The sequence below is a fragment of the Tursiops truncatus genome, chromosome 7 (genome assembly GCF_011762595.2).
Source record: "Tursiops truncatus isolate mTurTru1 chromosome 7, mTurTru1.mat.Y, whole genome shotgun sequence".
NCBI lineage: Eukaryota > Metazoa > Chordata > Mammalia > Artiodactyla > Delphinidae > Tursiops > Tursiops truncatus.
Genome location: NC_047040.1, coordinates 66633024 through 66658725, shown reverse-complemented (window position 1 = coordinate 66658725; position 25702 = coordinate 66633024). Strand labels below are relative to the sequence as shown.

The window sequence follows — 25702 nt, the reverse complement described above, 5'->3', positions numbered from 1 at the left end:
ATCTGCTTTCTGTCATTATAGATGAGATTTTCCACTGTAAAATTTCATGCAAATGAAATCATATAGTATGTATTCATTTGTGTCTGGCTTCGCTAACTTAGGATAATGATTTTGAGATTCATTCATGTCAATGAGTGTATCATTAGTTCATTCCTTTTTATTGTTCAGTAGTATTCCACTAATTGATACAGCATAATTTGTTTATCAATTTACTTGTGTATTTGAGTTGTTTCGCGTTTTCAGCTATTATGAATAAAGCTATTGTGACCATTCGTGTACAAGTCTTTGTATGGACAGTTGTTTTCACTTGGTGAACACTTAGTGGTATTTTTGAGTAACATGGTAAATGTATGTTTAGCTTCATAAGTGATGTACAATTTTGCTCTCCCATCAGCAGTGTATGAGTGTTCCGGTTGCTCTACATCCTTCCCAATATTTGATATTGGCAGCTTTAAAATATTAGACAACCTAGTAGATATTAGTGAAACCTCATTTGATTTTAATTTGCATTTTACTGATGACTTTTATGAAGTATCTTTTAAAATAGTTTGTTCAGACACAGTACCCACAATTCAAAAGGCCCTCAATAAATTTTTGTTGAGCTTGTATTAACTGGATATAGAAAATGTCACTCATCTAAGGAATTGAGTAAAGTTTAAAGCATTCTCTGGTATTTATGAGTCATTGAGCAAGTTATGAAAGGAGAGAGCTAAAACTAATTCTCAAGAATTTAAAAGAAATTGTATGTTCTCTTCTGTCTGTCAAGTATGATCTCCAGGCAATTGCTCAAGGCCACATAGGTAGTGCCAGAACGAAGGTTAAAAGCCGCATTTTCTCATTCTCAATTTAATTCTCTTTATATTTAAATCAAGATAAATTTAAAACATTGATTTTTTTGTAAAGCAACTATACTCCAATGAAAATTAATTTAAAAACATTGATGTTTATACCATTTTATTGAATTTATGTTTTGTTCAATTACTATTTTGCCACAGTTATTTCTTTAGCTCTGTGATAAAAACTTAACCATCACTCAGAATTTATTGCCCTTCATGAAAATGTATTTCAGGTTTCAGATAACTTATTAAAAAATGAACCTTTAAATGTGTGTTTATTTGGGGAGACCTACATATTAGGTAGTATCTTTGTTTCCTACCTTATTACTATTTTTCAAGCAATTATTTCATAAGTATTTCAGAGGTGAATTGCCTAAAAAGACAGTGCTCTGTGTATTACCCCTCAGTTCTGTAATTGCATTTAGCCTTGCCTCAGATGAGCTGTATTTGTGCTATGTGCAGCTAACTGATAGGCTGGGACACTCCATTGCACACCCCAGGGCATCAGTCCATTTCAGTGCTTTGTTAACATTAAGTGGCCAGTGAGAAACTATTTGATAAAAGTCCCTGGTTTTTACACACAGATGTTCAGACAAAAAGTTGCCTGAAGTAAGATTCTATTTAGGCAAGGAAATACAGGAAATAGAGCATTCTAATAAGGCTCAGATGTCAAGAACAGGAAACTCCTGTTAAGCATGTTGATTTGGCCATTTTGATGGAATTGTTTACCCCAAACCTCCTCCTTTGTAGTATTCTTTAACAGAAAAAATCACTTAGCCTTTGAGGCATATTTTAATTATTTTTCCTCTCTAACATGGCACATTACATGGACAGCTCATTTTAAGTCTGATTTTTTCTTATTCTGAAGTACTTGCTTTGTGTATGCTTTTTTTCTTCATTGAATTTTAGTGTACATTGAGAAGTGGCCTCTCAAATCACCAGCCCCACCCTGGTCCGTGGAAAAATTGTCTTCCATGAAACCGGTCCCTGGTACCAAAAAGGTTGGGGACCACTGCTTTAAAACATTTAAGAGGTATAGCTTTGGCAGTCTCTTTTGTTTAATTGCGCAGGACTTCATATTAATTTGAAAATATTTAAAACTACCTTAAATCAGCCAATGGGCTATGTTTTCTCTTTTAATTTGTGTTAGTTTTATAAATATTTTGTTGAGTGTTTTCTGTGCATCAGCTGCTGAATCAGATACTAGGGATGAATAGGAAATGGGCCCAGCTCCCAAGCACTTCACCATGTGGCTTCAATTAAACAGAAAACGTTTCATGGTAAATAGTAGATCCTAATAAAAGCACGCTGTGTGCTGGGACTTAAAAGCTTGCCTTTGGGTAAATGATTTAATCTCCCTGGACCTCATTTGCTCTCTGTGAAACGAAAGGGTTGAATTATATGGTATTTTACGTTATCTAACATTATAAAATCATTTTACCAGAGGTGTTCTGGTCCTGGGCCCAACTGCCCTACGTTCAATCCTCCTCTCCTATATACTCCGATGGTGCAGATGATCCCCTCCAGGTGACTTTTCCAGGCTCCAGTGTTAGCTGACATCTGGCAGGATTAAGTGAGGGAGAGGCTGGCTTAAGTCAATGGTGGAAGATTGGAGGGCCGGGTAAAGACTGAGTTTGGAGGAGAAAGAAATCAAGATCACCCCCTCCTCTTCTCAGCCTCAGATGGCTTCTCTCATGGTTTTTATCTCCTTCACTGCTCCAGCCTCCACTGCATCCAGACCCACCACAGTTTCTAGTTTCCATAGGGTCATCCTGGCCTCTTGGTTCCAGGAATTGCCTATTTTCCCATTATCCGTCTAGCTTAAGAAAGATAAAACTTTCTGCTGTTGCCCGTCGCCAGGGTTATTTTATAGTGCCCTGTTAAACTCTCAGCCTCACCATTCTCCATGAACCTGTGTATTTTCCATTCCTTCTTCTGTGAACACTGGAAGTTGTTTCTGTTTTTCTGGTTAAACTGTGACTAATCCGCAGTGTTTACTTCCTATTTACTTTAGAGCAGTGAAAGTGCTTTCAACAATTCAGGAAGAAAAATATAAGCATGGATACATTCACTGAGCTGACCCAAACTAGTTCTTACCGTGGATACTGGCATCAAAAAAATGTTCGTTTTATGTCCCTTTTGGTTGAGTATTGAAGGAAATACAGGATCCACTTTTTTATTGAAGCCGCCAACTTGAATCTTTTGAAAGTTAAGTCCCAAGTAAATCAAGGTGCAGGAAATCTGTAAAGAAGTACTACATTAGAGGACTTCTCTGGTGGCACAGTGGTTAAGAATCTGCCTGCCAATGCAGGGGACACGAGTTTGAGCCCTGGTCCAGGAAGATTCCACATGCCACGAAGCAACTAAGCCCATGCACCACAACTACTGAGCCTGTGCTCTAGAGCCCTTGAGCCGCAACTACTGAAGCCCGCGCACCTAGAGCTCGAGCTCCTCAACAAGAGGAGCCAACGCAATGAGAAGCCTGTGCACCGCAATGAAGAGTAGCCCCCGCTCGCCACAACTACAGAAAGCCTGCATGCAACAACGAAGACCCAACACAGCCAAAAATAAATAAGTAAATAAAATTTAAAAAAAAGGACTACATTAATTAGATTGTGTGCTTCTTGGTTCTTAGGGCAAATGGCTTTATTATAGCTTCTACATCTCTTAAACATGTCACTTTTCCACCAAAAGTATTAATGAAAAATAAAATTATAGTGATAAGTGTATTAGCAACCTAATGTTTTGGTAAAAGAAAGAGATGTAAGAAACTGTTTTAAAGACTTGGCTAAGCACTGTACTTTTCTTGCATCTATTTTATCTCCACTGTCTTTAGGTTGCTAAGATACTTTCTTCATTTCTGGCAGTTTCACCAGGAGAGGACAAGAATACAAACTGAGGTGATTTCACTTTTAAATGATATGTAGTTGTCTCTTGTGGAGATTTTTAAAAATTTAATTTATTCACCAAAAAAGAAGGGGATGGGATAAAAATTCACTCTATTTCTCCCCCCCACCCCAACTTTGGTTATAGAGATAAGAAGAAGAGACATTCATGGTGATTGGATGACAAGGAAAATAATGGTATCATTGCTGATACATTGAGAATCTCATAGAGAGGAACTAGGTAGATACCCAGTGAGAAGGTCAGTGTATTTGTTTCCTGTGGCAGGTGACTTAAAACACACACTTGATGGCTTAAAACGGCACAGATTTATTTTTTATATTTTTTGAAAATTAAATAATTCTATTTTTTAGTGAAGTATAGTTGATTTACAATATTATACTAGTTTCAGGTGTATAACATAGTGATTCAATATTTTTATATTATTATAAAAAGAGATTATATTCTGTTTAAAATTATTATAAAATATTGGCTATATTTCCTGTGCTATAGCCCCATTTTAAATATCTAAATATATATTCTAAAACTTGATGGGATCTTTGGCACCAAGAAATTTAGTGAATAATTCAAACCAACTATTATGTCATGATATCAGTGACATGGAGAGATGATCTTTCACTTCTATTTTTAAAAAGGAACCTGAGGGTATATATTGGTCCCCTTTGCTATATCAGTCAATCAGAGAACTGGTATCTTTCCATATGCAGAAATAATACATTGCTGTTGTTGTAGCTGAAAATATTAAAATTTAAATTACATTCCACCCTGCTGTCAAGATTGTATTAACCAAACTTAATAAACAAAAAATGACAGTACAATAAAATACGGAGTATGATAAATCACTAAGCTCCTCTTATTTCATATATGCGGAGAGAGGGTTGAATTTAATGCTTGAATCTCCCTGCTCAAACTTGTCTGAATGTCCTAACATTTGTAGAAAAGCAGCACAGATTTATTAATTCACAATTCTGAAGGCCAGAAGTCTGAAATCAGTATCACTGGACTTAAACCAAGTTGTCAGCAGGGCCACATTCTCTTTGGAGGCCAAAGGCGAGAATTTATTCCTTAACTTTTCTAGCTCTAGTGGCTGCTGGCATTCCTTGGCTTGTGGCCTTACCACTTCAGTCTCTGCCCTAGGGTCCCATTGCTTTCTCCTCTTGTGCGGTAAAATTTCCTTCTGCCTTCCTCTTATAAAAAAGATTTGTGATCATATTTAGGGTTCACCTGAATAATCCAGGATAATCTTTACATCTCAAGATCCTTTATCACATCTGCAGAGAACTTTTTGCCATGTATGGTAACACTCACAGTTTCGGGGTATTAGGATTGGGACATATTTGGAGGCTTTTATTCAGTCTAGTATAGTCAGGTAAAGTGTGTAAAGAGGCTGGTGTGACTTTTATTTACATGCGGCCTCTAAGAGTCTTATGAGACAGCAACCAAATCGGGGATAACTCCCATCTTTAGGGCTAAGATCTTTTAAGGATTGGAGAATACTGATTACTTCTAAACATCCTGAGTTTCATGATGGATATGAAAAGAATATACCCTTTGGGGTGGATGAATAAAAATGCTACTTTATTAAAACTGATAGAGGCATTTTAATATTTGTTCTGTGCATGTTGTGGAAAAGTGTGCATTCTTTATAATGTAATTCTTCTTGTAATTCTTATAATTCTTCTTGAAATTGTTTCATCTCCTTGATCTACTTGTTAAAAGTTATGTTAAATTTTAAGTAAATTTTAATTTCTTTCTTAATAGTTTATATTTTATGTATTTCTATGCTATATGTATTGCTCACAATTACTATATTTTTATTGTACACTATAACTTTTATAGATATATAATAATAATTTTTTCTCATTTCATATTTTTGGCCATGATACATGACACTTTGATTCTAATGTTTTTACTTCTCTGCTTCTCTGACTTTTAAATATTTATTTTGACTGAAGAAACTTTCTGAACCTCTTTGAACCCCAGGGAAATTTACAACATTTCTTTCTCAATTTGTTTATATGTATGCTTCCTGTAATTAACAATGACTTCAATTTTACCTTTTGATCCAATCTGACGGTATTTTCCTCTTAAGCCATTTACATTTACTATGGCAAATGATTTATGGTTTTATTTTGCCATTTTATTTATTTATTTATTTATTGGCCATGCCACATGGCGTGCAGGATCTTAGTTCCCCGACCACGGATTAAACCCAGGCCATGGCAGTGACAGCGCTGAGTCCTAACCATTGGACCACTAGGGAATTCCCGCTGCCATTTTATTTTATAATTTATGGTTTTTACTTATTGTTTCTTCTCACCTGTGTATTATGTGTCACTGAAAATTATCTTTTTCCTATTACTTATTTTTTCCTACAAGTATTTGTAGAATGTGCGTTTGTCCCATTTCTGTTCTACGGTGTTAGCTTTATAATTTACATATATTTTCTACATATTACATAAATGTATAATTTTTATATATAAACAGCTTAATATACATATATATGTAATTTTAAACCAATGACAAGAATATAAGGTCACTCTTAATTCTCCTGTATAACACAAGACTCATAAAGTTCTTACTTTCCCCTTTTTTCCTCCCTCAAAACACGTATTACACTACCAAATGTAAAATAGATAGCTAGTGGGAAGCAGCCGCATAGCACAGGGAGATCAGCTCCTGCTTTGTGACCACCTAGAGGGTTGGGATAGGGAAGGTGGGAGGGAGACGCAAGAGGGAGGGCACATGGGGATATATGTATACATATAGCTGATTCACTGTTATACAGCAGCAACTAACACAACAATATAAATACTCCAATAAAGATGTTAAAAAATAAATAAAATAAATTAAAAAATAAAATAAAAACACCAAAAAAAGCCACAAAACATGTATTAATGATTTTATTTAGATCAAATTCTTTGACATTAAGAATTTCTTTTTTTAATATCATGTATTCTCTTTCCCAAGAAATATTTTTATAATTATGTAACACAGTTGTGTTAAAAACTACTGATTACATATTAATGCTAATTTTAATGGGTGAATTACATGTTACCAATTTTTAAATATCATATAACCTCTTGAGATTTTATAATTTTTATTTGTTCTTTTAGTCAGCTGTAGTAGTTTTTTAAGTATCAAGTACTTTTTTTTTTCAACAAGTGTCAAAGGATCCTTGCTTTCCTGGTTTCTAATAAAAGTTTAGCTTCAGGTTTTTTTTTTTTTTTTTAAATATAAATCATTTCTTTGCAAAACTCAGTAGAACAGTATTATTCAAATAATGATTCTTGGGCCATCTGCCTCAGAATCTACAAAAATACGGTCCAGGAATCTGTATTTTAAATAAGGTTTCAAAGTAATTTCAAATTTTAAAAGCTATTTGCGTAGAATTTGCTCTAGTCACTACTGAAATTTAGTGTTATAAAAAGAAAGTGTAATGTCAACTTGAATTATTTTTCCCTTTGTGTATTGTTTGTAGTTTCTGCCTATAGGAATTTTCATTATCCTTGAAATCTGTAAATATCAAATATATTTGTAGCTGTGGGTTACATTACATTGATTTTGCCTGATTGGCCCTTTTAAAATAGAAACAGGTATTTCTTTGGCTTAGCATAATTTTCCTCTATTTCTTCTTGATTGTTACTTTCTTCAACTTCTTCCTTCATGTATGTGTATCGGATCTCTTCAATTTAGTGAGCACATCTATCATTTTTTAAAACTTTTTATTTTGAGGTAATTACAGATTCACAGTATATTGCAAAAATAATAGAGAGAAATCTTCTGTATGCTTCATCCATATTCCCTCAATGGTTACACCTTACATAACTATATTACAGTATCAAACCAGGAATCTAATACCGTGTTAAATGCCATTTTATCGCATACATAGATTTGTGTAAGCACAATCACAATCAAGATATAGAACTAGTCCACCTACACAAAGATCTCCTTCCCTTTATAGTCACACTCCTTACCCCTTACTATCCCTAGTCCCTGGAAACTGTTAGCCTGATCTCAATAGCTATAATTTTGTAATTTGAGAATAAGTGAAATCAAATAGTATGTGACTTTTTGAGATTGGCTTCACTCATCATAAAGCCCTTGGGATCCATCTAAGTTGTTGTATGTATCAACAGTTCATTCCTTTTCATTACCGAGTAGTATTCCTGGGTGTGGATGTTCCACAATTTGTTTAGCAAGTCTCTTAATTTCTTTATTATCTTCAACTATTAATACATTTTCTTTTCCTTTTAGTTCTGGAAAAATTTCCAAAGTTGATTTTATAAATTATCCCTTTCTCCCTATTTTAAAGGAGTTAATTTACTGTTTTTTGTTTCTATGGGCTTTCTAAATTTGACATGCACATTTTTGCCCTTATGAAACTACTCTTAATGATCTCAGATTTTTCTCTTTAAATAGATTTAATGACTCAAATCTTTGTAATGATTATAATTAATATGACTACATTGCTGATAATATAAATTATAATTTTTAAAGTGTTTTTATGTTTCATCCAGGCAATATAGTGGAGTGGCTTAAAAGCATGGCTCTGGACTCAGACTTCTCTGTACAAATCCAACGTCCCTCGTTAAAGTTGGAACACCTTTTGATCAGAGCCAGCTGTGCTCGTATTTGCTGCTAAGTGGGTTAATGAGACTGAAGTTCACTAGACAAAAGAGAGATGGCTACTCAGTGAGGTGAGTAAATATAAACACCAGGTGGGCAAGTGATCACCACCTAGGTTATTTAAAACTCTGTTGCTTGTCTTTTGTTATCTGAGGGTTTGGTAAGTCATTCTTCAACCTGTACCACTCAGAATTAACTATATATAATCCATGACTGGAATGATTATATTTGAAATCAGAACCTGGATGTATGCAGTGTGAATAGGGGTGTCTGAGAGGATGAGTACTTTATATTATGAGAAAACATTGCATTGGGAAGAAAAAGTACACACTTGTCCTAGGATAGTGATATGGCACCAGAGTCATTTCCCCCCCCAATTTTTTCATTGTGTTAAAATATACATAACATAAAATTTACCATCTTTACCATTTTAAAGTGTACAGTTCAGTGGTATTAAGCACATTCATATTGTTCTGCAAACATCACCACCATTCATCTTCAGAACATTTTTCATTTTACAAAACTGAAACTCTTACCCTTTAAACAATAACTCCCCATTCTCCTCTCCCCCAGTCCCTGGCAACCACCACTCTTAATGTCTCTATAAATTTGACTACTCCAGGTAAGTCATATAAGTATTGTAAAATCATACAGTAACTTCTTTTCGTGATTGGCTTATTTCACTGTACACATGTCCTAAAGTTTCATCCATGTTGCAGTATGTGTCAGAATTCTCTTACTTGTTAAGGCTGAGTAATATTCTATTGTATGTATAGACCACATTTTTTAATTCATTCATCCATTGATGAACATTTGGGTTGCTTCCACCTTTTATCCATTGTGAATAATGCTGCAATGATAGAGTCATTTTAAAATGTGGATTTAGAGCATTTTTTTTCTGATGGAAATATGCTAAAGATAAATTAACCATCACAAGAGCATAAATCGTGAATCTCTACAAATGAGCTGGAACCAGAAGTTCTAGTCTGAAAGCATGAGTTGTAGGAGCTCATGGAATTAAATAATAACTTATATCGGTCAAAGTGTCACCTACCAAGAAGATGATCTTATGGTGTAGGAACACCAATTGTTTAGCTATAAAATGTTTGGTCATCATGACTTTTAGGACTAAACTTTGGTAAGGTCTCCCACAAACTTTCGGGATTCCTGGAACCCATCCTTTGTCCAGCAGTCACCTTCACGTTGTACATATCCTGAGCATGAAGTTACTCAAGTCCCAAGGGAACACTTGAAGGTTTGAAGAAAAAAAAACCAAAAAACTACTGGGAGTGAGGAAAGAGATTCATAGCCCAGTCAAGGACTTCCCAAATGAAACACACAATGGGTGAATGCAATGACTTTAGGGGGAAATGACAATGACAATAAAAGCCTATTTAAGAGGGGGACCATTGTTGCTAATTTTGGATGAATTCAAGATTGCATTAAGACTGGACTACACTGAAGTTTTCAGGTAGGGTCAGGCATGTAACCTTTGCTTCTGGGTTTCAGGACTGTTGATGGCATAGAACTGAAACTAAGAATAGATCTGTCGTTGACTATGATTTACTTTTTTCTCTCTCATCTTGTTAAATGACTGGGTTTCCCTTCAAGTTATACCACCAAAGCTTTGCTGGGATCTTAATTATTAGGTGTATGCTTTTGTATATTCCTGCTTTATCACAGTGTTAGTTCAGTATTATGTGGGTGAATTTAGGGAAGAAGTGGGCAGAGTCTGCATCAGTCCTGGCCAATGAATAAAAGATCATCTTGCTAAAATGTTTAAGCATCTACCCTGACCCCAAATGAAAGTTGCTGTCAATATCCGAAAGGAGCACAGAGATGCATTGATATTTCTGTTATTAAATATCCCTTAGATCTCAGCTGACTATATGGGCTGATTTTCTTAAGCAATTCTGGGAGGGGAACTGTGATTTTGGAGAATTGTGTTTAGCTTCCATTAATAATACAAAGGGAGAGAATTTATTTGAGAACAGTGTTGAATTTTTAGAGGTCCAAAGATATCTTTGTGGAGAAAGCATTTGCTCTATTAAATCTCCATTAGGTAAACTCATATTTTAGGGGAGCGGTAAGAGAAAATTTCTCCAAGTGTTTAAGCCTAGGAAAATGAGAGAGCGGAGATACAAAATGGGGCTGTATGAACTAGGGGTTGTATATGAGAGGAGAAGTGAGAACCAGAGAAAAGCTCTCAGTGAGTGGGAGAGGTAGGGAATGAAAGGGAACTACCATAAAGAAATGCAGGGGATCAGCCAGATTAAAACTGCTGAAAAATAAGTTTCAAGGAAAAGGAAGACATTAGTGGGGTCAAATATTGATTAAAATTGACTGAGATGAAGATGGAGAAAATGTTATTGGACTCAAGAGTTAGATTATTAGTAACAGTCTTCATGAGCAAGTTTCAAAAGAGTTGTAGGAATGGAAACCAGGGAGTAAGGGAACTATGGAAATTGAGGAAAGATGTTTAGAGTCAGTATCTTTGCAAATATTTGCATGTGATGAGACTGATGAAGATGAAACTATAATTTAAGATAGCATCAAGCAACCATCTCACGTTGGCTCATGGAGACTTGGGCATGTTTGTAGGAATAGGTGTATTAAAAATAGAAAAAAATTAGAAGAGTGAAGAAAATATATTAGAACTGATAGCTGAATGATAAATAATAAACTCTTATTTTACTAAATATATTTGGTTTATATTAATTGTAGAATTTTCCTGGTGAATGTTGTTACACATTATGTAATATTGTGCTATTTTCTTTTTTCAAGTTTTCCTCTTACAAGGTAAATTCACCAAAGCTTCTTTCTGATTTATTTGTGATGGAAATTGAGTTATTAATTTGTTCAGGTTAGAATAAGGACAAAAAAACTCTGTGATAGAAATTTATAGAGGTAGGCCACCATTTGCTGGAGGAATCCAGCCACATAGCCTTCTCTATAATCTTGATAAATCTCTTGGAAAAATAGCTGTTGTCCCAAAGTAAAAGTTGAACTTCAGTTCACATTCCTGCATATTAAACATATTTGTTCAATACACTATTATATTTCATTTGTAAATAGAATTAACAGTTTATATTTAGAAATCCTGTCTACAGGAATATTTGTACAGAGCATTTAAAAATGGATAATTTAAAAATAACTTACCTTTAGTTTTGAAACGTATACATACTGATTTGTTATATATAAAAGGAAATTCTCCTTCATAATTATATCTTGCTCATACTTAAAAGTTTTTGTGTTTTTTGATGATGTAGCCCTGGATGGCTATGGAATTTCAGGCCAGGTGTCTTAGGAAATGCCAAAATTTGGGATGCTTTTTCTCCTCTGGGCCAGACCTTCTTATTACAACAAAAGAGAAAGTACAGTGCACTGAGGAAGAGACTGTACAAAGGGTTTCAGTTTCCCCTTCTTTCCTACAAAATGCAACGCCCTGCCATACTCAGGTATTTCATGCACTGCTCCTGCGTTTTCTGTGAAGTTAGGAATCTCCAGTTATCTGAATAATCTAGATCCCTAAAATTGGTTGAGTAGCCTAGGCCACTCCAGATTTTTAAGCAGAGAGGGTCCACTTCCTACAGCCAGGTTTCTGAAATAAGAATGGGTGGCTCTTCTAAAGTTTCAATCCTTATTACTTTTCTCAGGACAGAAATTGTGGTCCAATGATGATATCCAATCACGATTATCTTACCTCATTTAGGGTAGGTCAAGGTAATACTCATTGTGACTCTAAGAAGCTCATTTTTCTGTTTGATGCAAACTTCAGAAAGCAAGAAGGAGGGAGTCGCTTTGGTCATCCTGCGTTGCAGCGTGTCCTTGGTGAGCCCCGCGTTAAGGGAGTGCTCTGGGATGTACGGAGCGCATTAAAGGACAGGTTTGGCTCGGGCTTTCAGAGGGGTCTCCTTGGTCAGGCCTGGCCCCTCCTCTCACGTTCGCCCGGACCTGAGCCCCCGCCTTCAGCGAGGTCGTAGGTGCGGCAAGAGGCGTCTACGGGTTCTGTCAGGCACGTGCTTCCCTGTTCGGAAGCCTGTGCCTTTAGCCCATGAGGACATGAATATCCGCTGTTCCAGCCAGGTTGCTCAGGCCCCTGCGCCTTCTGGTTATCATGAAGGTACTGATTGTGCCGTGTTCGTAAAAAAATGAACAAACCTGACTCTGAAGACTTCTGAACAGAGGTAGAGAACGGGTGGAAAGACCTGGTGGACGCTGTCTGGATGCATCTCCCAACTCGGTTCAGCCGATCACAGGAGCGATCTCTAGGTCACAGCTGGACCTGGAGGACCCGCGGTCCCAGCACACGTGAGCAGAGCGGGCCAGGCCGCCCCAAGGAGGCCCCTGAAGCCTCCTGGGACAAACTTGTTCTTGGACGCCCTCATCCAGCTCAGGACCCTCTCGTTTGCGCGGGCCTCACCAAGCCGGGTGGGACTGACCCCCACGAAAGTGGAATCGCTTTGGGAGACAGAGACTCGGTGCCAGACAGACTGAACCGCTTGCGTCACTTCCGTTCCCTGCCTCAGAGAGTAGGGGCGGGGCTTCGGGCATCAGCCAGGTTAGACCACTTCACACAAGTTGTACGTAGTTCCCTCTGGAGTGGATGTGGATGGGCCTTTGGCTCGGCTAAGCGCGGCAACTGGGGACAGGTTCGGGCCAAAGGGACGAGGTAGAGGCTAGAAACAGTGTTGTATACGGGGCTACCGGCCGAAGACCCTGCCCACACCCAGGGTCGGGGCTGCGGGACCAGGCCCAGGGCGGGGTTTAGAGGCTGGAAGGGCAAGACTGGGGTTGAGGGTCTACCCCATAGGATGCTTTCCCACCACCTATCCAGTTTCCTAGACCCTTTATAGGGATTCTCCAATATTGAAAAGCCTGCTCATCCTTGAGGTGGTGGTCCATTCAGTCAGTTCTGTTTTTAGGCCTTTGTTTCCCCTGATTGCTTTTTATTTATATGGACACCATGCTAAAGTCTAATAGTGGATTCCTTTGCGATTTCAATGTACAGATATATTTTGTAAATTTGAAAAATTGTTTTCTCTTCAGATACATACTTCTGAGTTTGTTTTTCATATCTAACAATATAGACTAGGACTTTCCCTACTATGTTAAAATAGTGCTGATATCAGGCATTTTTCACCTGCTCAGGAATGGTACTAAAGTTGCTCTGATAATCTTGTTTATTGTGTCAGTGAGTGGCCTTTGAGAGTTAATAAAAATTTAAAAAACCCTCATTTACTAACACATTTTGTGAGGCATGTTCCCATACATTGTTAAAAGTGTTTACATCTAAAAAAAAAGAAAGCAAGAAATCATAATCTCTCATCTTAGAAGGGTTTTTCACAGGGAAGTTGCCAACATCACATGATCTCCTTCCTTGTGGTAATATGCATAGTGTGTCTTCAGTGAAGACACTCGTGGCTGCAATAACTTGCTTAAGATTGACTCTGGTACATCTTTGAGGAGGACAGATTGTACATGGTGCTGCTGGATGACCTTACACTATAATGAGATTTCCTGAGAGATTATTTTAATACTGGGATTGACAATTGCCTATAAAAATCCACAGAATGAATAATTTATGGAGGGATAAACAAAAGTTAAGTGTAATTTTAAAATTGTATTTTTCAGCTTATTACCATGACATGTGTGTAGTTAAGGAATAGGACTTGGATCTATGGCATGAAGGAGATAGCTTCCTACTTTGTTAAGAGATACCTAAACTGTTCGGACAACCTTAACAGTTCCCTCTCTACCCATAACCTATGCCCCAGTGTCCTTATAAAAGTTGAGAGTTCTGTCTTTTATTTTGTGGGCTTTCTTGTTCTGGAACGGTATAACAACTTCCTTCCATCACATTATAAATAGCTTTATCTACCAATTTCCTTCAGATAGATTTCTCTGCTTCAAGCTCCTTCAATTGTATTTCTCTATCGCAGCATCCTATTTTCTCATCAAATAGGACAGGTAAGTAGCCATATACGGAACCCTTGGCTTTTGCTGAGTTGAGATTTAAGACAGGAGAAATAGGAAAGCTAGTTTGCTCCTCAGAAGGAGGGTGATGTGTTCAGTTTGCAGATAGAAAGGTTTAGATGTCCTGCAGGCAACTGTGGAGGTATTGGAATCCAGGCTTAGGTGAGAGGTTAGGTTTGGGAAATCAATTGTGTAGTCATTAGTAGGAAATGATCATTGGCATTAGAAGGCAGGAGCAGTAGGCCAACAGAATGTAAGTGAATTGATATTGGGACTGAGGACTGAATCTTGCAGCAAAAAAGAGGAATAAGAGTTACTGAAGGAGAGGCAGAAGCCAGATAGAAAAGCAGGACACGCTTGTCACTGTCCTTGCATGGTGGGCCTTCACAGTCATCATGACTTCAGGTTTAGATTTATGATGTGATCTCCAAGTGAGATCACACCACGGTATTTTGTGAGTATGTATTAAAACTTTGAATTTAATAACAGCACACATTTAAAACATACCAAATTGTTTGGACTATTAAAAAATGGAAGTGGTTTGGACTCCTGCTAACCAATGATTATCTTGGGAGGAAAATCATGAGACTGTTCTGGGAATGGGTGATCAAAGATATCAGAAGTGTCCAATGTTGAAGAGACACCGAAGAGAATAAGAACTGAGAAAAGATCACGGTATTCACCAAGAAGATCACTGGAGTTCCTTAAGAGAGAGGTCTGTGTATTGTGGTAAAAGGAAGTCAAGGAATTAGTAGACGGTAAGAAAATGGTGCTGGTCTCAAACATCCTTTAGAAGAGAGTTTGGCAGTTAGAATTGCACGTGTGTGTGTGTGTGTGTGTGTGTGTGTGTGTGTGTGTGTTGATTGTGCTGTATATGTTCTGTGTGAGGGGGGGCATGTTCCCTTAGTTTGTTCATTTTTGCCTCTTATGCCCTGTCTCTTCCAATACCTCCTGATCTCTAGGGAACTGGAATCCTGGCTGAAAGGCAAGCCTGTTGTCTAGTTGTCACACTGCCCAAGCAGAGCACAACACTGAGTTTTTTATTCACACCGTGGTGCTGAGAGGCAGAGGTAGATACAAAAAACTACGCTGGAGTCTGTTGTACTATGACCAAGTCAAGTTATCTATAGCTTTCCAGAAAATGGGAGTTGAGCTTAGAGGAATGGGGCCGAAGAGCAGGAAGCTTCAAACAACCCGCAGTGGAGGGAACAAGTGGGATCTTGTGTGGAGAAGCCTGGAGCCAAGTCTAAATGCCTGCTGAAGACTCCACACTTTCCCAGCTGGCTCCTTCAAGGGCAAGCAGGGGTCATGTAAACAGTCTGAAGCAGGCAGGCTTCTAATATTGTTACATGTTATTGCATCACAACCACCAACATCACTGATCATTCACAGAGCACCTGGACCAGAAACAGTGCCTGAGCTAACGGTAGTAGGGTGAGGGACCTGTTTCAACCTTCTCAGGTTTTCTACTCCTCTGCTTTTGTGCTCAAGCACCTGCATAATCCTTGTAGGGCCTACAGAAGTAGCAGGCAGAGCCAGTGTCCATTTCTGCTGTCAACGGAGTGCAGTAGTGATCCTAGGCTTGATTTGGAGTTGTTCTTGCCTTTCTGATTTTTTAAAAAAAGCTGTGCACTGTGGCCTCTGAGCCAGTATTTGTATTTGTGCAATGAATAGTATTTTTTTCTCTCCTTAAATAAGGGTGATTGTTCTACCCTCGATCACATATCCATCTGTCCATTCCTCATTCATTCAAACATTTATTAAGTACTCCCCAAGCGCCATGCCCATCCTAGAGGGCACAAAAAGACTAAAAATATTCCTTGCCAACAGGACACAAGACCTGTACAAATGTTGAATCAAGTCTGACTGGAATTCGGATCAGGGAAAGAACACATCTGGCTGGGAACAACAAGAGATAGGTTCTGATACATTTTCTATGGAACAGTTAGTCTAAATAGTTCTCTGTATGGTAAGGATTGGATCATAAATTAAGATAATTGGATTTTAAGTCAAATTTTGAACTCCTTGCAGGAAAAATCTGTTTATACTCTATCATGGTAATTAGAGTGTTGGGCCCCATTTTGAAACACTTTAATCCGGTCTGATTCAGAATTTCATTTCTTGAAGGGTTTACTTGTATCACATCAAAGTGCTCTAGTCCTTTAAATTGCAAACCCTTTTAAAACCTGAATACTGCTCTGTGCCTAGGCCTCAGCCGCTATTGAATAATGAGTAAGGGTCAATGAAAGTTTTCATCAGTTTTGTACATTGACCACTAGAGGGTAGCATTTTACTTCTTTTAAGATTTGCTCTACAAAATGCAGAGCTGTATCTGGAGGGCTTTGTGGTGTGGAAGATCTTCAGATGAAACCCACCACTCCCTGATTGATATTCAAAGAGCAGAAGAAATAATTCTATGTGACTTTTACCAATACTTAGGCAGAAAACCAAATAATTAGACCAAGTTGTTAGTCTTCATGTGTGAGAAGTTATCATGACATTTAAAATTGAAATTCATAATTACAGAGCCCCATCAAGATGATTTGCTTTTAAAGTACATTTTTGATGTACTTTTTCTGGTCTATATCATCACCCTCTGGGGTGGGGGACCTTCTAAATGCCCCCCTTCAAATATGCTACATACAAAAATGTGTACATATCACAAAATCTCTTGGCAGTGACACCAGTGCAGATTCCATTTCCCTTTCACCATGCCTTGCTGGTGGACCCCACATGCGAGCTGCTTCTTCTGTCATCCTTACTATACTTGTCTACTTTCTGTTACTACTTATTATTATTTTTTTATTTTTGTTTGTTTGTTTGTTTTTGTTTTTGTGGTATGCGGGCCTCTCACCGCCGTGGCCTCTCCCGTCGCGGAGCACAGGCTCCGGACGCGCAGGCTCAGCGGCCGCGGCACGCGGGACCCTCCCGGACTGGGGCACGAACCCGCGTCCCCTGCATTGGCAGGCAGACTCTCAACCACTGCGCCACCAGGGAAGCCCTCTGTTACCACTTATTTTTGTAACTCCTCATTTAGTATATTTTCATGTGTGTTTGCCTTGTATGTGTTATCTCCTCAATTAGATTGTAAGCTCCTTGAGGATGGGAACTATGTTTTATATTTCTCTTTGATACCCTACAGTGTTCAGGGTAAGGCACAGAAGACATGCTCAATGAAAATCTCCTGAATGAAGTGAAAAGAAGGGTGATATCAGCAAGACAAGCAAAAAGTTAGACGGGGAATTACCTGAAGGACATCTTTGGGACCCTATAATTATATAGTAGACCTTCAATTTCATTCCTAGAGCCTGTTCTTGCATCTCTATATCACTTTCCAATTTTCCTGGTTTTTGTCTCATTTCATCAGGACACAAATCAGAGCATTAATGTGGAGACTAGTCCCTGAAACATAACTGCATGATTTCTTGTAAATTACTAAAGCAATGTCCTATACTCCATTTCCTTTGTCCTTACACATAGCCAGTATTTTTTCTTTTTTTAAATTAATTTATTTTTGGCTGTGTTGGATCTTCGTTGCTGCCCGTGGACTTTCTCTAGTTGTGGCAAGAAGGGGCTACTCTTCGTACCCCCTTCCTCATTACTCTATTTCATGGCACCCTGTTCATATTTGGAATTGTATACTCACCTCTTTGTTTACTTGATCAATGACTCTCTTGCTCATAGACCGTGAACCCCATGAAGGCAAGAATCAAATCTGTTCTGCAGCATGACCGGTACCTAGGGGAGGACCTGGGAAATGGGATACATTCAGTAAATATTTGTGGAGTGAATGTTTATATTTCTTGTTCTATACATGAAAACCTTGTGGTGCACAGGCTTCTCACTGTGGTGGCTTCTCTTGTTGTGGAACATAGACTCTAGGTGCACGGGCTCAGTAGTTGTGGCGCACGGGCTTAGTTGCTCCACGGCATGTGGGATGTTCCTGGACCAGGGATCAAACCCATGTCCCCTGCATTGGTTGGCGGATTCTTAACCACTGTGCCACTAGGGAAGTCTCCATAGCCAATCTTAATGATGGAAATTTCTTTCTTTCTTTTTTTTTTTTTTGCGGTATGCGGGCCTCTCACTGTTGTGGCCTCTCGCATTGCGGAGCGCAGGCTCAGCGGCCATGGCTCACGGGCCCAGCCGCTCCGCGGCATGTGGGATCTTCCCGGACCGGGGCACGAACCCGTGTCCCCTGCATCGGCAGGCGGACTCAACCACTGCGCCACCAGGGAAGCCCAATGATGGAAATTTCTTGGTCAGAGTTCCTGTAGAGTTCACAAGCGAGGTATTTCAGGTGACATTGTTTCTTAGAAACCTAATCCTGTTGGAGGGAGTCCATGATGAGGAAAGTGGATGTAGTTTTCTCTTTCCTGAATTTTCTAACCCTTAATATTGCCACTAAACACTAAGTTTAACTTGATACTGTACTTTCATATTCTAATACAGTCCCTTTGGTGGTCTTATGGAAGATACATTGGATGACTTGTAGTTGGAGAAGGTAATTAGGAAGGCAGAGACTAGTTTAAAATTACTGTTGAATTTCTCCAAGGAAATTCAGTTTAAGAGCCTAACCAAGGAAAAGAAGAAAAGCATAAAGGAATTTTAAGAGGGCAAAACTCTCAGGATCAAGTGATCAATTGAATATGGAAGGCGAGAAGGAGGGAAGAGACTAGGATAACTTCCAGATTCTTGAATGGTCTAAGGAGCCATTATAAGTATAGGGGTTAGAGGAGGAAGCATAGATCCAGGGCAAAGTAAAAGAGTCTGCGTTTATCATGAACTATCTGTGAGACATCTAAGTGGAGATGTCAGGAGGGCACAGGAGGTCAGAATGTAGAATATGGAGAGAGATCTGGGCCACAGATGCAGAGTTGGGACCCACCAGTGTGTGTGTGATGGTAGAAGCTCCAAGTGGGTAAGAGATTGCTGACATTAATGGACTAATTGTGAAACTTCAGGGAAAACCAGCATTCCATGGGGCAAGGAAAGGAAGATGAGCCAGGAAAGCAAAGGGTCCCTGACTGTTGTCATGGATGCCAAGGGAGAATATAGATTCAAGAGGAGGGTGTGGTCAAAAGAGCTCAGTTAATAGTAGGTCTGAGAAGATAGGTAAGACTTGCATTATGCAGCTAGAAGGCCCTGTTCAAAAGAGCCATAGGGGTTGAACATGGCCTGTAGTGAGCTGAGGCATGAACGTGCTTTGGGGTTCTCCACAGAGCCAAGCACAGTGCTAAGCATGTGATAGGTAAGCAATCAATGCTCTGAACTGAGATAGTCATAATACACCACAGTTATTCTTAAATGGGAAGGAGCAGAAGGATACACTCCCTAGAAGACAGCATAACACAGTATCCAAGGAATTCTTTTCAAACTGCACAGGATCCTCACTCATTGTGATGCAGACCTCTGTGACCCCTCTCAACTCCTTTTCCCAGATGGGAATCATTCCATGTAATTAGATGATACCGAAGGGGAGGTATTGAACTGTGAATATTATGGACATGGGGGAAAAAGGATGAGAACCACAAAGACAGAACTATATAAAGGGTTAATTGTATATATGTTTGATTATGTTATTATTTGTATATATGCTTTAGGTCTTTTACTGTCAGTGTGTAAGTGGCAAATAAACATGTGAAACTTATAGTACTTTCAAAATATTTTATTTCTTCTTAAAGTGCCCCATCGTACCATAGTTCAACACATAAACAGCCCTTTGCTAAGAGGATGGAATAGTGCACAGGATCCAATGGTTAGATTCAATAAGTAAATGTATATTGAGCACCAGTGAAGTACCAATTAGGCATTGTGATTCATTTAAAAAAAATAAGCCAGTCTCATAAGTAAAAAGCAGACCACTTGCCTTGGCTGGAGAACTTGTTCCCTACTTTCGTAAGGTTGACTTCTTGACTCTAATGGATGAAATGTCATTTTCCCAGACAGGCCATTCCTGACCACCTAATCTACATAATGAACCCCCTTCCTCATTACTCTATTTCATGGCACCCTGTTCATATTTGGAATTGTATACTCACCTCTTTGTTTACTTGATCAATGACTGTCTTGCTCATAGTTCGTGAACCCCATGAAGGCAAGAATCAAATCTGTTCTTCAGCATGCCCAGTACCTAGGGGAGGACCTGGGAAATGGGATACATTCAGTAAATATTTGTGGAGTGAATATTTATATTTCTTGTTCTATACATGAAAACCTTGTTAGGTAAATCAGTCAACTTCTACTATTAGTATTATTTATGTCAAATAGTATTACGAAGCCATATCCATTAGCAGCTTGGCTCTTAGTGACAACCAAAATGTTTGTCAGAATGGTTCTTTAGGGACTTCCCTGGTGGCGCAGTGCTTAAGAATCCACCTGCCAATGCCCGGGACATGGGTTCGAGCCCTGGTCCGGGAAGATCCCACATGCCGCGGAGCAGCTAAGCCCGTGCGCCACAACTACTGAAGTCCGCGCGCCTAGAGCCCTGCTCTGCAACAAGAGAAGCCACCACATTGAGAAGCCTGCGTACCGCAATGAAGACGCAATGCAGCCAAAATAAATAAATAAATAAAATTAATTAATTAAAAGAAATGGTTCTTTAAAAAAAATGGTGCTTTAGTAGGAAAATTGATTTAGTATGGTATGAGATTTTCAAGTAAGATATCCTAATCCTTTTAAAGATATAATGTGTCAGCATATTTAAGCATTAAGCAGGTCTGATATTGCTGTTTCTAACATGTTTACACCTGGACCTTTGGTACCTGTTTTGACTGGGCTGGTGTCTGAGGGCTGATTGTTCAAGGCTGTGTTATACCTACTGATAAATATTTTGAATATCACCTTTGTCTTTTATCTTCTGACAACAGAGATAACTTCATTTATCTAAGGGAGTATTGATTTTAAATTAACTTATTGGAATTTTAACACATTATACGCTAGGGAAAGAATGTGTGTGTGTCATGTGTAAATCACATAGGCAGATCAGAAGACAAGCAATTAGTAGTATCATGTAATGGGCTCATAAAAGAGTTTGCTATAGAGTTAGCTGAAACTTATTTTCAGAATTTGATTTTATATTTTGAGTTAGAGTGCTGATCTGAGAGTCAAAACTCTCCTTTTGAGCCATGGCTGCATAACCTGGGGAACCTGAACATTGAGCTTTACTTACCCATTTGTAAAATAAGGTGAATGGACAAGATAACTTTAAACTCTATTCTGGCCAAAAATTTTCATGATTTATTATCACGTTCTTTTTTTTTTTTAATATCACCTTTAAAAATATATTTTTTTTAAGTTTAATTTTATTTTTGCCTGCGTTGCATCTTTGTGCTGCACACGGGCTTTCTCTAGTTGTGGTGAGTGGTGGCTTCTCTTGTGGAGCATGGGCTCTAGGGCGCGTGGGCTTCAGTAGTTGTGGTACACGGGCTCAGTAGTTGTGGCTCGTGGGCTCTAGAGTGCAGGCTCAGTAGTTGTGGCACACAGGCTTAGTTGCTCCAGGGCATGTGGAATTTTCCCGGACCAGGGGTTGAACCCGTGTCCCGTGCACTGGCAGGCGGATTCTTAACCACTGTGCCACCAGGGAAGTCCTATCATGTTCTTTTAACAAATGGAAGATTTCCAGGATAAATAAAGGAAAAACAGTAGCATCCCCCTACTCCAGTGTCTCCAGTCTTACCTCCCCACCTCCTGAGGTAATCAACTTAATATATGCTGTATATCCTTCCAGCATTGTTCTTGGTACACATAAACATATATAAACATATATAAATATATGTTTCTTTGCCTGAAAAAAAATAGTAGAAAAACACATCACTAAGATGTATTTCCTAGCTTATAGACATATAAATATCTTCAGTTTTAATTTTTATCACCATAAATAATACTTCAGTAAAATCATTATAGAAATACCACTACATAATAATGCCTTTTTTTTTTTCTTTCTGTCAGATACATTTAAAAAAATAGAATTTGGGGGTCAAAAGTATGTGAAGTTTTAAAATTTTTTTTAAACTTAAAAAAAATTTATTTAATTTTATTTTTGGCTGAGTCGGGTCTTAGTTGCTCCTTGAGGGATCTTCGTTGCTGCATGCAAGATCTTTTGTTGCAGCACGCAGGCTTCTCTCTAGTTGAGGTGCACGTGCTTAGTTACCCCGCCGCGTGTGGGATATTAGTTCCCCAACCAGGGATCAAACCCGTGTCCCCTGCATTGGAAGGTGGTTTCTTAACCATTGGACCACCAGGGAAGTCCCATGAAGTTTTAATTTTAATAGATAATTCTTGATTTCTTTCTAAAATGTTTGCGATAACTTAGACTCCCAGCATTGATGTAAAAGAGTGTTGGTTTCCCTGCATCCTTGCCAGCACTGGGGTTACCTTTTTCTTTTTTTTTTTTTAAATTGAGAATGTGAAGACTGAAAAATGATGCTGTTTTTGTTTAGTTTGAATTTTTTAAAATTTTACTGACATGGAATGACAAAAATGAATTCTACTGAGGAGAAATGGAGAGTTTCTGTTCAGTAGCTTCATAGTAAATTTTAATGTTTGTGGAATTATGCTACATGTATTTATTAATTTGGAATGGTTATAATATGGATATAATATGTAATATATTATTGTTTTCTTTATATAGCCCTTGTACCTTCCTAGGAACTTCACGCTTCTGTTGTTATGAGAATGTTTTGATTTAATTTTCATTTCTATCTGTATTAATGATAAAATAGTAAAACTATTGATTGTAGCATATTTATTTTGTATGCCCCTTATCAAATTTTCTTATTAATTCTAATGCTTTTCAATAGACTTTCTTGGGTTTTCTAGCTACATAATAATCTCATCTGCACGTATAGATGATTTTGTTTCTTCCAACATTCATAGCAAATATTTTACTTTTTTATACTATTGCAATTGTTAGAAATTCCAAACAAATTTTAAATAATCATAGTCCTAGTAAGTATTCCAACATTATTCTGGACTTTAATAAAAATGGTTTCAGGATTTTACTTTTTTTCTCTCTGTTTCTTTTAGTCTTTAGCATATTTAATTTCTTCTTAATCATATTTTACTTAGAGTTCTTTACACAGGAATAACTGTAGGAATTTCCAGTTGACTTTTTATAGGTCATATACCTTTTGCTTGTATTTGTATATGTGATGTTACGTATTCCAATTATGAACAATAGTTTTATTGCTAATAGAAATTCTACTTTATCATCATATCAGGCTTTTAACATACTGTTGAATTGACTTGTTATTACTTCATTTATAATTTTGCATCCAAATTTGTAAGAGACATCGATCAACCCATATGTTATCAGGATTTAGATGGCGGCGGGGGAAGAACACAGAGTTTGTGTCTCCTCACAACTAGGGCTCTTGCCAGATGCTGGGGGGGGGACCTCGGCACCCAAGGAGATGGGAGGAACCCCTGAGCGACTGGGTAGGACGTGGTGGGGAGTGAGGGGGGAGGAGAAGTGGAGGCTGGACAGGACTGGCATCCACCCCTGAGGGGTGGCTGGGAGTGGGGAGGAGTTCCCATGCCTAGAGGGACCCTCAGGGACTTGGGGGATCGGGGGGGAGCGTGCCTAGCGTTTCCCCTGCCCAGTTGGGCCCTGGGAAGCCTGCTGGGCTCCTGGGCCTGGTCCTCTGTTCTCCGGGGCCCTCTCCAGCCTCGTGAGCCTTAGGGGCATGGGAGGGAGAGAGGAAGGGGGGAGAGGAGGAGAGGCAAACGGTGGGGGGGGGACCCTCCAGGACTGGAGGATCAGGGGAGGTGCGGCGGGTGTTTCCCCCATCCACTTGGGCCCTGGGAAGCCTGCTGAGCTCCTGGGCTTGGTCCTCGGCCCTCTGAGGCCCCCCTCCCCGCCACCTGGCTGCAGGGGTCCTAGGGGCATAGGAGGGAGGGAGGAGGGGGGGAAGAGGAGGAGAGGCTGACGGTGGGGGGGGGACCTCCAGGACCAAGGGATCAGGGGAAGCCCCCACCCACTCAGCCCCAGGAAGCCTGTTGGGCTTCCAGGTCTGGTCCCCTGCCTTCCAGGGCCCCCTCCGGCTGCGTGGGTCCTAGGGACATAGGAGGGCATGGGTGGGGGGAGGGAAGGAGAGAGGCCAGCGGTGTGGGGCCCTCCAGGGTGGAGGATCAAGGGAGAACACGCTTAGCTTTTCCCCTGCCCACTTGGGCCCAGTGAGCCTGCTGTGGTCCTGGACCTGGTCCTCAGCCCTCCAAGGCCAGAGGTACTCCTGGGCCCAACTCAACTCCTGCTGCGTTGAGCCTAAGTCCCACTCCCCAACCCTCCAGGGCCTTTTCCGACTCTGTGGGTCCTAAGCATAGGCCCCAACCACCACCTAAACCCAGTCCCTGCCTAAGCCCCGCCCTCCATAGCCAAGGCCTTTTCTGGCTTTTTTCTCTTTTTTCTCCTTTTTTTTTACTATTGTGGTTCTGTTTTACCTTCTGGTTGTTGTTTCATCTGTATTTTTATTTTTTTATTCTTTCTAACATATCTGTTAGTTTTCTAATCTTATTTTATTTTTTACTCTTTGTTATTGTTCTGCTCCTTTTTTTCTTTTTCTTTTTTTTTGTTTTTTGCTGGCCCATGCAGCTTGTGGGATCTTGGTTCCTGAGCCAGGGGTCAGGCCTGAGCTCCTGCAGTAGGAGCTCTGAGTCCGAACCATTGGACTAACAGAGAACCTCAGACCCCAGGGAATATTCATTGGAATAAGGTCCCCCAGAGGTCCTCATCTCGTCAGCAAGAACCAGCTCTACCCAACAGCCTACAAACTCCAGTCTTAGAAGCCTCAGGTCAAACCACCAGTAAGACAGGAACACAATCCCACCCATCAAAAAAAAAAAAAAAAATGAGATGACAAAAAGAATATGTCACAGATGAAGGAGTAAGGTAAAAACCTACAAGACCAAATAAAGGCAGAGGAAATAGGCAACCTACCTGAGAAAGAATTCAGAGTAATGATAGTAAAGATGATCGAGAATCTCAGAAATAGAATGGAGGCACGGATTGAGAAAATACAAGAAATGTTTAACAAAGATCTAGAAGAACTAAAGAACAAACAAACAGAGATGAACAACACTATAACTGAAAAGAAAAATACACTAGAAGGAATCAATAACAGAATAACTGAGGCAGAAGAATGAATAAATGAGCTGGAAGACAGAATGGTGGAAATAACTGCTGAGGAGCAGAATAAAGAAAAAAGAATGAAAAGAAATAAAGTCAATCTCAGAGACCTCTGGGACAACACTAAATGTACCAACATTCGAATTATAGGGGTCCCAGAAGAAGTTAAAGAAAGGATCTGAGAAAATATTCAAAGAGATTATAGTGGAAAATTTCCCTAATATGAGAAAGG

The 25702-nt window shown here is 39.1% G+C and overlaps 1 long non-coding RNA gene across 2 annotated transcripts in view; it reads left to right on the top strand.

Annotated features, from left to right (window-relative positions):
- Positions 1-25702, top strand: part of LOC141279185 (uncharacterized) — a 95848-nt gene that overhangs the window by 17609 nt on the left and 52537 nt on the right. For both annotated transcript variants that reach the window (XR_012333104.1, XR_012333105.1), the window contains exon 3: positions 8261-8440. This is a non-coding gene — a long non-coding RNA (uncharacterized lncRNA). The remainder of the gene's footprint in view (positions 1-8260; positions 8441-25702) is intronic.